Below are 11,737 nucleotides of genomic sequence, written 5' to 3' on the forward strand. Positions count from 1 at the left end.
CCATTTTTCTAATAAAGAAAAGACCGTTTCATGATTATAGAAAAGACTACATGAGAAGAGACTCGGTAAGAAAGCGGTAAACAGCATCCAACAACACTTTTTAATTGCCGACTTGGATTTTGCTAAAATTCTGCTTTATCTCTTTGTATTGTATTTTTTGACTTATGTGTAGCCTTGATGATGATCATTCATGGCTTCTGTATTAAGTGGGAAATCTCTATGGGTTTGGTAATTATTTTAGGCTGTTGCCCTTTGTGTTATTCAGTTTCCTGGTCTGGACCTTTTGGGGGGAGATGTGATTGTTGAGGACAGCCCTTCAGCAGTTGTGCATGTCACAGGGTCTTGTGGGGGATACACTTTTCACCACGAGACCCATCATGGCAAACCAGCCCAAACAAACAGAGTTGCTCTGTTTATGATAATCTTCTTGTAGTAGTATGTTATTTATTTGTACATTCTCCTCTACGTTCGGCTTGTACCGCACGCTGCCTAGCTGTGTGCATATATTGAAGTGAATCCTTGTAAAGAAGAAAAACCTAGGTATTTCCCAGCCTTGATGTCAGCTGCGTTACTCAGCTTCTTTTTCTCAGTGTTGGCAGCTCATATGTTGTGAAACCACTGACCCTGAGCTTATGGATGAGCCACCAAAGAGCTTTCCCTCATCTAGTCATGATGCCATTAGTCAGTGGTAGCCTCTGAAAATTGAAAAATGATGTAACAGCGGCTTAGTGTATATCCATGTCACCTGTTTTGGTACCATTTGATTTGGTATTGTAATGACTGCAACTCTTTGAGCCTACGTTGTTCAGGAATGTGCCGCACAGTGTATGTGAGGACGTTGCAAGCTGTGGAACAAAGGCATATTGATTTTTAAAGAAGCAGTGCAGATATGCAGACATTTCTTGATAGGTGTCACTGTATGTTTATCAGATACTACTTCACTGATGTGTTCACAGTGACAGTAGGACAGATCAGTTGCAAGTGTGGAATATTTTTTGTTATTATTTTTGAAAGCTGATGGCAATAGGAGGAGATCTCTCCAGTGTTTCCCACCGCTTGCCATCCTGTGTTAAAAATAGTCATACAAACGGTGACACTGAGCCATCATGGCATGTCATTTTTGTCATCATCTCTGTGCTGAGAAATGGCTGGAACACATGTGACAACCCGTCAATTGAGAGGGGAGAGATAGTCACGATTGTCCACCTGGCTCATGTGTTTGTGTTGGGTTAATTTTCAAAGAATACACATGTAGGCTCTAATCATGCTGAAATAACATTAATTACTTAATGCATTGGCTCTGAGTCATTTTCTGGGTTCATATTTTACTTTTCTTCCCTGGTGCAAAAATAAGGTCTAGGAGTAACCTCTTCTTGTGGCTTTTAATTCCAGTGACAAGACCCTCTTGCCAATGTCAAAAAGTGATGATTTGGCGATGATAACATGTAAACACCTTAAAAGTTTTGTAGTTCTTCACCATTTTTGGAATTGGCCATTCTCCAAAACTAAAACCATTGTAACAAATATAACACAGTGTGAAGAGGTACCAACACCATCCTTTCGGATAGTGTTTACTGAATGAAGATGGAGAAAGCACTAGGCACTAACAAGTCCCTAACCCAAAGGTGCTCTCCTCTCCATCTTGTGCTAGCAGTGGGGCTCTTGAGCATGTTGTTCACACACAGGCACATCCATCTTCTTTTTATCCCAAATTACTTGCTGTCTTTGATTCTCACTCCCCGTGTAAATGAAGTGGGTGTGAGAGGGCGGGAAAGTGGTGGGCTGATGGATCTTATTAAAGGTGTTGCATTGATAATCATAATCAAGGGGTTGGGGGGAGGGGGGGGGGAGATAACAAAAGATATGTCTCTGTTCACAGTGGCAACATGCCCTTGAGAGGACGGAGACAGAAAAGCCAAAGAAAGACAGAGAGAGCATGGGAAAAGAGATGGAGGAGACTGTTGAGCTGTCACAGATGTAGCCGTTATGTCACTTTGGTTTATCTCCATCAGTGCATCTGACTGACCAGGGAGGCAATTTCACATGTTTGAGCTGAGTGAAACTCCATGTTTACGAAGGGATAAACGTTTGTAGGACTCTCTCTCCCTATCCTTCCATCCATTCCGTTTCCTGGCCCTGCTCTAGACCTCCATTTAGAAAGTGAGAAATTACACATCTTTATTTATAAATCATGGAACTCCCATATCTTCCACTTGGTAACAATAACTGCACAATTCATTTGCCTTTTTCTGGAGGCACTCTGTCTGCTACGGTGTGAGTGTTGTTTTTTTCCATATGATAATGTGTTTTTTCTCAGTTTGATTTGTTTATATTGAACTGTGAACATACAGTGCGCAACATTACCGAAACACCAGTCTGATCTTTTCCTAACATTGTTCCTATTCAGTGCAACTGCAGGTCATGCCTTACAGAGTTCTTGCAATGAACAGAATATCACTTTGACAGGAGACCTCAGGGGATGCTATCCTGTCTCTCAGTCGGATTATTTCCACCTGCTACGATGTGTGGCCTGGAGGACATGCTATTATGATATTTTCTTTTTAAAAGAAGGCATATGTTTGACTGTAATACATACAATCAGATCTTGTTCTGTTTATATCCAATGGTGGGCTAGGTTTGGATACAGCTGCAACAGTATTTGTTGCATTTCTGTATTTAAAGGGAAGTGATATATAATTTTTAAAAAACACCTGGATTATACAGGCAAAACTCAGACCTTCAAGCATTTATCTGGCCTGTCTATCGGTTTAGGTTCTCAGTAAAGCCATTGTCAGGAAATGTTGAAATTTTAAGGCTTTAAAAGTAAGTATGATTATGCCACAGAAAGTTACAGAGTCAAGGACCATTTTCATGTTATTTCATGTCAGTTTTATGTCAGGATAATTTCCTGTATGGTTTAGATGTTTTTTATAGATATTTAGAAATTTTCCATTTATATGTCATGTTCAGGCAAGCAATACAGGATATATAAAAGAGTTAGAAATATGTCAACGAGCAAAAGAATTACACATTAGTTTTGAATGTATTTAATTTTCTAAAATGTCCTTATTCTGCCAATAGTTATCATGTTCAGACTTTTGAAACTTGAGATCTCTTCAGCATAAACTAAACGGCTAAATCACTTTTTAACTCACCTACAGCTGGTGGAGGATTTTGTATGCACAAGATTAATGTTTGGGCTTTTTTAAAATTATAATTACAATTACACTTAAGCATTGCAACAAACTGCATATGCCTTGTTCTGGTTATTGATTGGGATTTTATTGCCTTATTCTTTATGACCACCCTTCTTATCTCATTATGTTGTAGATAAACTAAGTTTGCCAAGCTTGGAAGTCAAAGTCGAGGTGATGTGGGATGAGAAAGGAAAGAGAAGTGTTTGGGGCTTGTACAGAAGGTATTATACACACACTGGTACACTGCATGCTAGAGAAAACACACTGAGCCTGTGAGCTTGACTTTATTAGATTCAAGCTTAAAGTATTGTCAGTTACAGCTGGAAAGCTGACTTTACGTAATCGCACAGCCTGAGACAGCCAAGCAACCCAAGGATGCACGAAAAGACACACACACACACACGTATATGTGTGTGTGTGTATGTATGTATATATATATGTGTGTATATATATATATATATATATATATATATATATATATATATATATATATATATATATATATATATATATATATATATATATATATATATATATATATATAATCTCTCCAAATTTAGATATTTCTTATACTGTGAGGTGTGAAAACTGAAAGTAGGCTAAATTGAATTGTTTATTATTAGAAGAATTTAACTTTTCTAGCTTCAGTGTAAAAGAAGAACAAACTGCTTACAGAACTTTTAAATGAATTAAATTAAATGGAAAAAAAATAAAATGACAAATCTGTTAGATGTGTTGACAACAAAAACCGTGTCTGTGGAAAACAATTTTTAAACTTTATGAAAATAACCCAAGAGTTATTATTCACTTTTGTTTGTCATTGTTTTTATTTTTTAATTATTGCTTGCTTTAAGCAGCAAATTAACTTGCTTGTGGCCAATGCACTGCTAAGAGATTACAGTAATTTCACCTATTTCTATGTGACCAAGTTGAGTTGTAAAACGAAACCTTGTAAAACCTCAATATTCACAAGGTCTGAGTACTGAGCAGCTCCCATTAGCAAATCAAAGTCATTTGCTGATGGTAACTGTCAAATTTCAGCTGTTTATTTTTCTCACTACTCTTACTAGCACCAATATCTTTTGCAGCTTTAATGATATAGAGGAATAAAGGCAACACAGATACAGAGAGAAAGCAGAATATCTGTGTCAAACAGCATGAGATACTTCTGAATTCTGTCCTATCCATAGACAGCAGAAAACATTGACATGCCTCCCGTGACGTTTGGAAGAATCCAGTTGAGTGTTTTTGTTGTTGCCACCTTGGTGTTTTGAACTCAATCTGACAAAAAAGGGGTGGATCTGACTGTGAACCCACATGCTCATTGGCTAAGGACATGTCATTTACCAGCACCGAGCCAATGATCATACTGTGCATAATCTTTCTTTTCTGAAACAGCCTAACTTTTTATTCACTATGACACAAAATGAGTGATGGAGACCATGAATGTGGCAAGAAAGTGTTTACAGAGGTCAAGTCAGAGAGCAGTTTTCCTGTAGACTTCTATATTGTTGGAAGGTTTAGGTTTTTTTTTGCCACCACCCCCACAGAGATTGTCCCCTGGTGGCCATTTAAAAGAATGCAGGCTTAAGGTCCTACCATGTTTTATACTGTTTATGGTCCTGTCAGAGAGCAGGCTGGTAAAATGAACTAACATTGAATCATTAGAAATGATTTCGTCATTCCATTAATTCGACTTTTAAGTTGGGCTGGCTCAGATTCGTTCAGCATACGCTAGCCCTATCTCTTCTTTTCATCCCAGTTTTGTTAAATGTCACATTTCTCAATTTGTCATTAGTCAGAGTTCAGTGTGGAGTGACACTGACTGACAGCCAAGTCACGCTGTGGCAAACGATCAGTGATGGATTTGACTGAACCAGCTCAAAGGGTTGTTTAAAAAAAAAGCATGATTTTATTATTACTTGTTTTCATCCGTTGCTGAAAATAGTGAAATTATCATCGAAATACAGTTTGTTTAAATGTCATCGTCTGCTGGCAGGGACCCTACGATGTAATAAAAAAAAAAAAAAAAAAAAAAAAAAAAAAAAAAAGCAGGGTAGCAAAACTAGAACTTTCCTCACCCTGAGAATTGAGAAATGGGGATGCTTTTACTTCCCTTGTTTTATTTATTAGTTAATCACAGTGACTTGGTGATGGTGCTTTATGAAAAGTAAAAAGTATAAGTAATGTGTAATTTTTCCTGGGGTTCATCCTCTGAAATCTATGATATCTCTGCAAAAATGTGTGAGTTACAGTTAATCAGATTAATGAGAGATTTCAGAGATTTGTTGTTTGTGTATTTTTCTTTTCTTTTTTTTTAGGGTCACAGACAGAGATGTGTCTGGTCTGTTAATTTACCAGAAAACAGTAAAAGTATATTAAAACAAGAGATGTGAGAGAACATAAGGGTCAGTGTGGATGATGCAGTTACGATGCGTAAGTACAACAGAGCCAAGAACTGAGCGAAATGCATAGAGGAGGAAGAGGACAAGGCTTAAAAATTTCCCCCACATCGCGTGCCTTTGGGTTATATCTCAAGTGCACCAATGAAACAATGTTTTCTCACAATAAATTACACATGAAATTGCTGGATCATAATATATTTGCAGACTACATATAAATGTCATTAGGTATTTAACTGTGTGTCTCTTTGAATGTTCCTATCTGCGCCTCTGTTATGCTGCCTCCTTGTCTCTCTCTGTCTTTCAGAGGTTTTTTTTGTTTTAATTCGTTTCTCTGGAGGGGATTAGAATAGCAGCAGTCATGAGGGAGTTGTTACCTGGATTAAACTTGATTGGTTGCTTTCTTGATTGTTGATGATAGTAACATAAAACAGTAATCCACTGGATAATGATGATTCTCTCGAGATGGTAACATGGAATTAGAATCACCAGGAGGCTATGTTTTCTAACTACCAACTAAATTAAAAATCTAATTTTCATAGCTTTGTTTTATTGCTTCTCCCATTTCTAAATCTGTATAGAAAAACAGATACTGCTAAGTATTAGTACTAGACTAAGATAATAAGCTGTCTGCGCTGTATGGGTTTATTTAATGATCTGAGTGAGAGCTATTTTAAGCTTAAATACCAGACATTAGCAAAGTAAATTGCAATGACACTATAGCTGACTGAAAACACAAACTGTCAGCTATAACTTTTGAAGTATTTTTCTTGTCAGTGAAAAGGTGTTGTACTTGTCAAGCAGCATAAATGGATGTTGAGCATTTTCTCTGGTGACACAGGTTTTAGCAAAAGATGCTCTTTTTGGATACAATCTGGCGCGATACAGCAGATACAGTATATATATTTAAGTTGAATACTGAGCCTTGTGAAATTATGTGATGTTGATAGTCATGGATGTCTTTTAGTACATTTGGGTGGAAATGTGTAGGCCGGTTGAACATGCTTATTGAATGTTATTCCAGCCGCACCTCGGCGTCTCCCCAAGTCGCCCATTAACTGAAATGTGTGAGCAAATGCATTTGACTGTGCTGAGTGTGACTTTGCTGAGTGTGACGGAGTTTTCTTTTCAGAGGAGGAAAACGGCGCCTCTTGAATCATTGGAGCGTGATGCATCTGTATGGCAGCAAGTTGGGCCTCTGCACTCATGCAAATGCTGTGACACCCTGCTCTGCAAATGTCAGTCCCATCCAATTAAATGGTTGAGTGATGCCATTGCCCACAAGGGGATCCCGCCGATGAAGTTCTTTGTTTGTTATCGGCTTTGTTTCCCGTTTTTCACTTTCACAGACAAGAATGTTGTTCATAGATGCCCCTGCAATACATTCTGAGAGAGGGAAGACCCGTGAGCTGTTACAGTGCCATGTGTATTTAAGTCATGTCTGCCGTCATTGTAGTTGCTGGTCCGTCTGTGTATTCCACCCTGCGTCATCTGTGTGTTTCCCTGCTGTCAACCGCCAAGTGTTTCTGCTCATGTTCAGGTTCGTGTTCTGTAGTTTGTTCCCAGTCTAGTTAGTCATAGCTCCCTTTGCCGTTTGTATTTACTTTCATGCTCAATAAACCACCTTCACACCTTCACGACTGCCTGCGTTTGGATCCTCCTTCATTGCCTCCACACGGCTCACCTCACTCGCCGTGACAGACACTACATTACAGGGAAATGTTTTGTGTGAGGGGCTTCTGTATGGGTCAGTGGGTACTGCCAAGAAAATATTCAGAATCTGACATTTGTTCAGGGCTTGTCTTCAATCTGCTGTAAATATTTTCTTTGCCAATGAAGTTAAGTCACATTTGTGACTTATAAGAATTATAATTCTCTCCAAACACATTCGAAATGATTGGTTAACTCTACAAGCATATTGAATTCCTCCTGAAAAACTGATGATTACATACTGAGGGTATTATGAGAGCTATTTTGGGAGAATGTGCGCAGTGAGTTGGCAGTGGTAGACATTAAGTGGTCTAAAACTAGATTTTTCAGCCTGGCTTATTAAATGTTTGCTAATTGACAGTGCAAAGGTCATGATGTTCTTGGCTTGAAAATGCTCAAATACCTCGGGACAATTTAGCTGTCTACTATTTCTATGTTTAAGCTAATTGAGAAATCCAGTACATTCTTTTTCTTTTAGCTTCTGTGCAGTACCAATATATTAGAGAAAAGAAAGTGGACATTTTATAAAGATTAAAGGACATGTAAGTTATTAAATGCAACAGCTGCTTAATATGGAACATTGAATTAGTTTTATATGTCAGACATAAGTTACAAAAGTTAAATAGTAAAAAATAAATTACACTGCTTACAATATGGATTCCTGGATACATGCATTTTTTAAAATCCTGCAGATTTCATTTAAGAAAAATAAATATGAAGGCAAATATATCAGACACAAAAACATAAAAGCACCAACAAATAATCCAGAAAGATAACAGTGTGGTTAAATAGTAGATAGCTTTAAATTCATAGACACAATAAATTTAAGTAATCAGTTCACTGTAGTTTCGTTTATATACCACCATTTCATTGTCTGAAAGCATTTTATCTTGTAAAGGTAAACAATTTCCAAATATTAGCATGAACACCAGCCATGAGATCCACTGTGAGTAATCTGACTCCAATGGTGGGGGGGAAGAACTCCCTTGAAGAGACCCCTGGCACAACCAGGTTTTGGTAGGGGGAGCCATCTGCCATGAGTAGAGTTGAAAGACAGGAACAAAGGTTAATGACATGCAAATAGTGGCAAATAGATGGGTAGTCAAAAGAGAAGAGTGAAAGACAAGCTCTCATTGCATCATGGGAAGTCCCCCTATAGCAGTACACCTAAAGGGTGTTCTACAGTAGAGCTTAAGGCTCTGACTCCCAATAAACAGTATTTGAATAAGAGATTTAGCTTTGAATTTAAATCTCATCATTATGTACATGTTTAGAGTCCACATTAGCAAAACTCCAAAACACTTTTTAAAAATTCACAGCACTATGTTTACAATATCATAACAAATTAAGACATGTATTATATTTTGTGACTCCTCTAACAACTGCAAGGAAACTACATTAGTTCTGACTTTAAGATTAAAAAGCAATGACTTGTACAACAAGCTCAAGTAGACAAATGCAGCAAGTCCCTGAGGGGTTAAGAAGTGTCCATCAACTGTCTGTCTGCGCCTCAGCCTCAAGCTTTTCCTATCCTCTATCAACTCGCCTCCCTTCAAAGTGTCAAGTCGGTAAAAAGTTTCTTTAGACAGTGGAGACTCTACTGAGTGCAGCTATAGCCTAAGGAAGATTTATTAAATTGTAGTCTTTTTTTCTCAAAATTGAAAGTGACAGAAGGAAAAAAAGAAAACAAATTTAACGATCAAAACGATTTGTTACGAGTTTTGTTTGTCTATGGATGTCTGACAGCTGATAAGGAAACGTTGAAGCATTGACGGGAATAAATAAGTTCCAAATGATGAGGAATAGTTTTTGTATATTCATACTGAACACTTAGAGTTTTGTGTATATATAACATACATACACCGACAAGGAGATTATGGCATTGATGGAATACAACTCTGACAGCAGACACAATGTGGTAGGTTATACCTTTAGGTATATAAATATTTGAACAGAGACAACTTTTAAAAAAAAAAAATTTGGTTCTGTTTGTTACCACAATGAATTTTAAATGAAACAACTCAGATACAGTTGAAGTGCAGACTTTCAACTTTAATTCAGTGGGTTGAACAAAAAAGGCTGCATTAAATGTGGGGAACTGAAACATTTTTAACACAATCCCTTCATTTCAGGGGCTCAAAAGTAATTGGACAAAATAAATAACTGAAAATAGATTGTTCATTTCTAATACTTGGTTTAAACCCTTTGGTGGCAATGAAGGCCCGAGGTCTTGTTCTCATGTACATCACCAGATGCTGGGTTTCCTCTTTAATGTTCAACCAGGCCTTTCAGTTGCTTTATGTTCGTGGGTCTTTCTGTCTGAAGTCTAGTCTTCAACACATGCTCTTCTGGGTATTCCACTTCTTTGCTTTAAAAAACTCCTGGGTTGCTTTGACTATATGTTTTGGGTCATTGTTCATCTGTATTATGAAATGTTGGCCAATCATTTTCATTGCATTTAGCTGGATTTGAGCAGACGGTATCTCTCTGAACACCTCACAATTCAATCAGCTGCTTCTGTCCTGTGTCACATCATCAAAAAACACTAGTGTCCCAGTACCACTGCTAGCCTTGCATGCCCAAGCCTTTACACTTCCTCCACTGTGTTTTACAGATGATGTGGTATGCTTTGAATCATGAGCTGATATACGCCTTCTCCATACTTTTTTCTTGCCATCATTATGGTAGCGGTTGATCTTGGTTTAATCTGTCTGTGCTGTCTTTTTTAGATGTTTTATTTTGTTGTTTGTTTTTTAGCAAAGTCCAATCTGTTCTTTCTATTCTTGAGGCTTATTAGTGGCTTGCACCTTGCAGTGGACACTCTGTACTTATTTTCATGCAGTCTTCTCTTCATGGTAGACTTGCATTTCAATACGCCTACTTCCTGGAGAGTGTTGTTCACTTGGTTGACTGTTGTAAAGGGGTTTGTCCTTACCCTGGAAATGATTCTGCGTTCATCCACCTCTGTTGTCTTCCATGGATGTCCAAGTCTTTCTGCATTACTGAGTTCATCAGTGCTTTCTTTCTTCCTCAGGATGTACAAAACTTTAGATTTTGCCACTACTAATATTGTAGCAATTTTTTGAATTTTTTTTTTCTGTTTTCACAGCTTAAGGATGGTTTGTATCACCTGCATGGAGCAAAACTTTCCAAATACAAGCACCACATCTCAAATCAACTCCCGGGATACTGATAGTGGACTTCCGGAGGTGCAGAGAAGTACACACCCCCATCACCATCAACGGTGCTGCTGTGGAGAGAGTGAGCAGCTTCCGCTTCCTTGGTGTACATCTGGCTGAGGATCTTACGTGGTCAGTACACATAAACAAAACAGTAAAGAAGGCACAACAGCGCCTCTTCTTTCTCAGGAGACTGAAAAGATTTGGCATGAGCCCTCGCATCCTCAGGACCTTCTATCGCTGTGCCATTGAGAGCATCCTCACTGGATGCATCATCACCTGGTATGGCAACAGCACCGCCTACAACCGCAAAGCTCTCCAGAGAGTAGTACAGTGTTCTGGACGGATAATTGGAGGTGAGCTTCCCTCCCTCCAGGACATCTACAGGAAGCGGTGCCTGAGGAAAGCGGGGAGGATCATCAAGGACTCCAATCACCCCAGCCATAAACTGTTCAGACTACTTCCATCAGGAAGGAGGTTCTGCAGCATCCGGTCCCGCACCAGCAGACTGAGAGACAGCTTTTTCCATCAGGCCATCAGACTGCTGAACACTTCATAGACACCTCACCTTCACTACTGGAACTTCAACATTATGCACACAAGAATTTCACTCACATGTACTGTACCAGTGTACCTGCACATGTGATGTGACAATAAAAGTGATTTGATTTGAATAAAAGTGCTTTCAGTCTACCACTGCAGCCTTTTCCTCCTTGTCATCCCCCTCTGTGTCTGGTTGGTTGGAAAATAGCTGCATTTTCATCTGAAACTTGTAGTCCCAGATGTTCCAATCACTTCAATGGTCACAAGTGTCCAGAATCATTCTTCTAAAAGCACTTGTGAAAAAAATGGATTGCTCTCAGGAGCTCGGTGAATTCCAGTGTGGTACTGTGATAGAATGCCACCTGTGCAACGAGTCCAGTTTTGAAATTCCTTGCTACTAAATATTCCACAGTAAACTGTTGGTGGTACTGGTAACAATAGCAACTCGGCCACGACATGGTCGGTCATATAAAATCAGAGAGCGGGTCAGCGGATGCAGAGGTGCAGAAATCACCAGCTTTCTGCAGAGTCAATCACTACAGATCTCTAAACTTCATGTGGCTTTCAGATTAGCTCAAGAACAGCTCATACATGGGTGACATCAAGCTGTATGCCAGAAGTGAGAGAGACATCTACTCACGGATCCATCTCACCAGGATCTACATTAAGGACATTAGGATGTAGTGTGGTCGAATGGTTGCAAATA

General features: G+C 38.7%; 1 long non-coding RNA gene across 2 annotated transcripts in view; it reads left to right on the top strand.

The window, feature by feature from the left end:
• Positions 1–11,162, top strand: part of LOC308410771 — a 51,789-nt gene extending 40,627 nt beyond the window's left edge. The window contains exons 4-5 of one of the 2 annotated variants that reach the window (XR_013974246.1): positions 3,331–3,418; positions 10,419–11,162. This is a non-coding gene — a long non-coding RNA (uncharacterized lncRNA). The remainder of the gene's footprint in view (positions 1–3,330; positions 3,419–10,418) is intronic. The other variant, XR_013974247.1, reaches the window with a different exon arrangement.
• The last annotated feature ends 575 nt before the right edge of the window (positions 11,163–11,737 follow it).

The sequence above is a fragment of the Rhamphochromis sp. 'chilingali' genome, assembly GCF_963969265.1.
Source record: "Rhamphochromis sp. 'chilingali' genome assembly, chromosome: 15".
NCBI classification, from domain to species: domain Eukaryota; kingdom Metazoa; phylum Chordata; class Actinopteri; order Cichliformes; family Cichlidae; genus Rhamphochromis; species Rhamphochromis sp. 'chilingali'.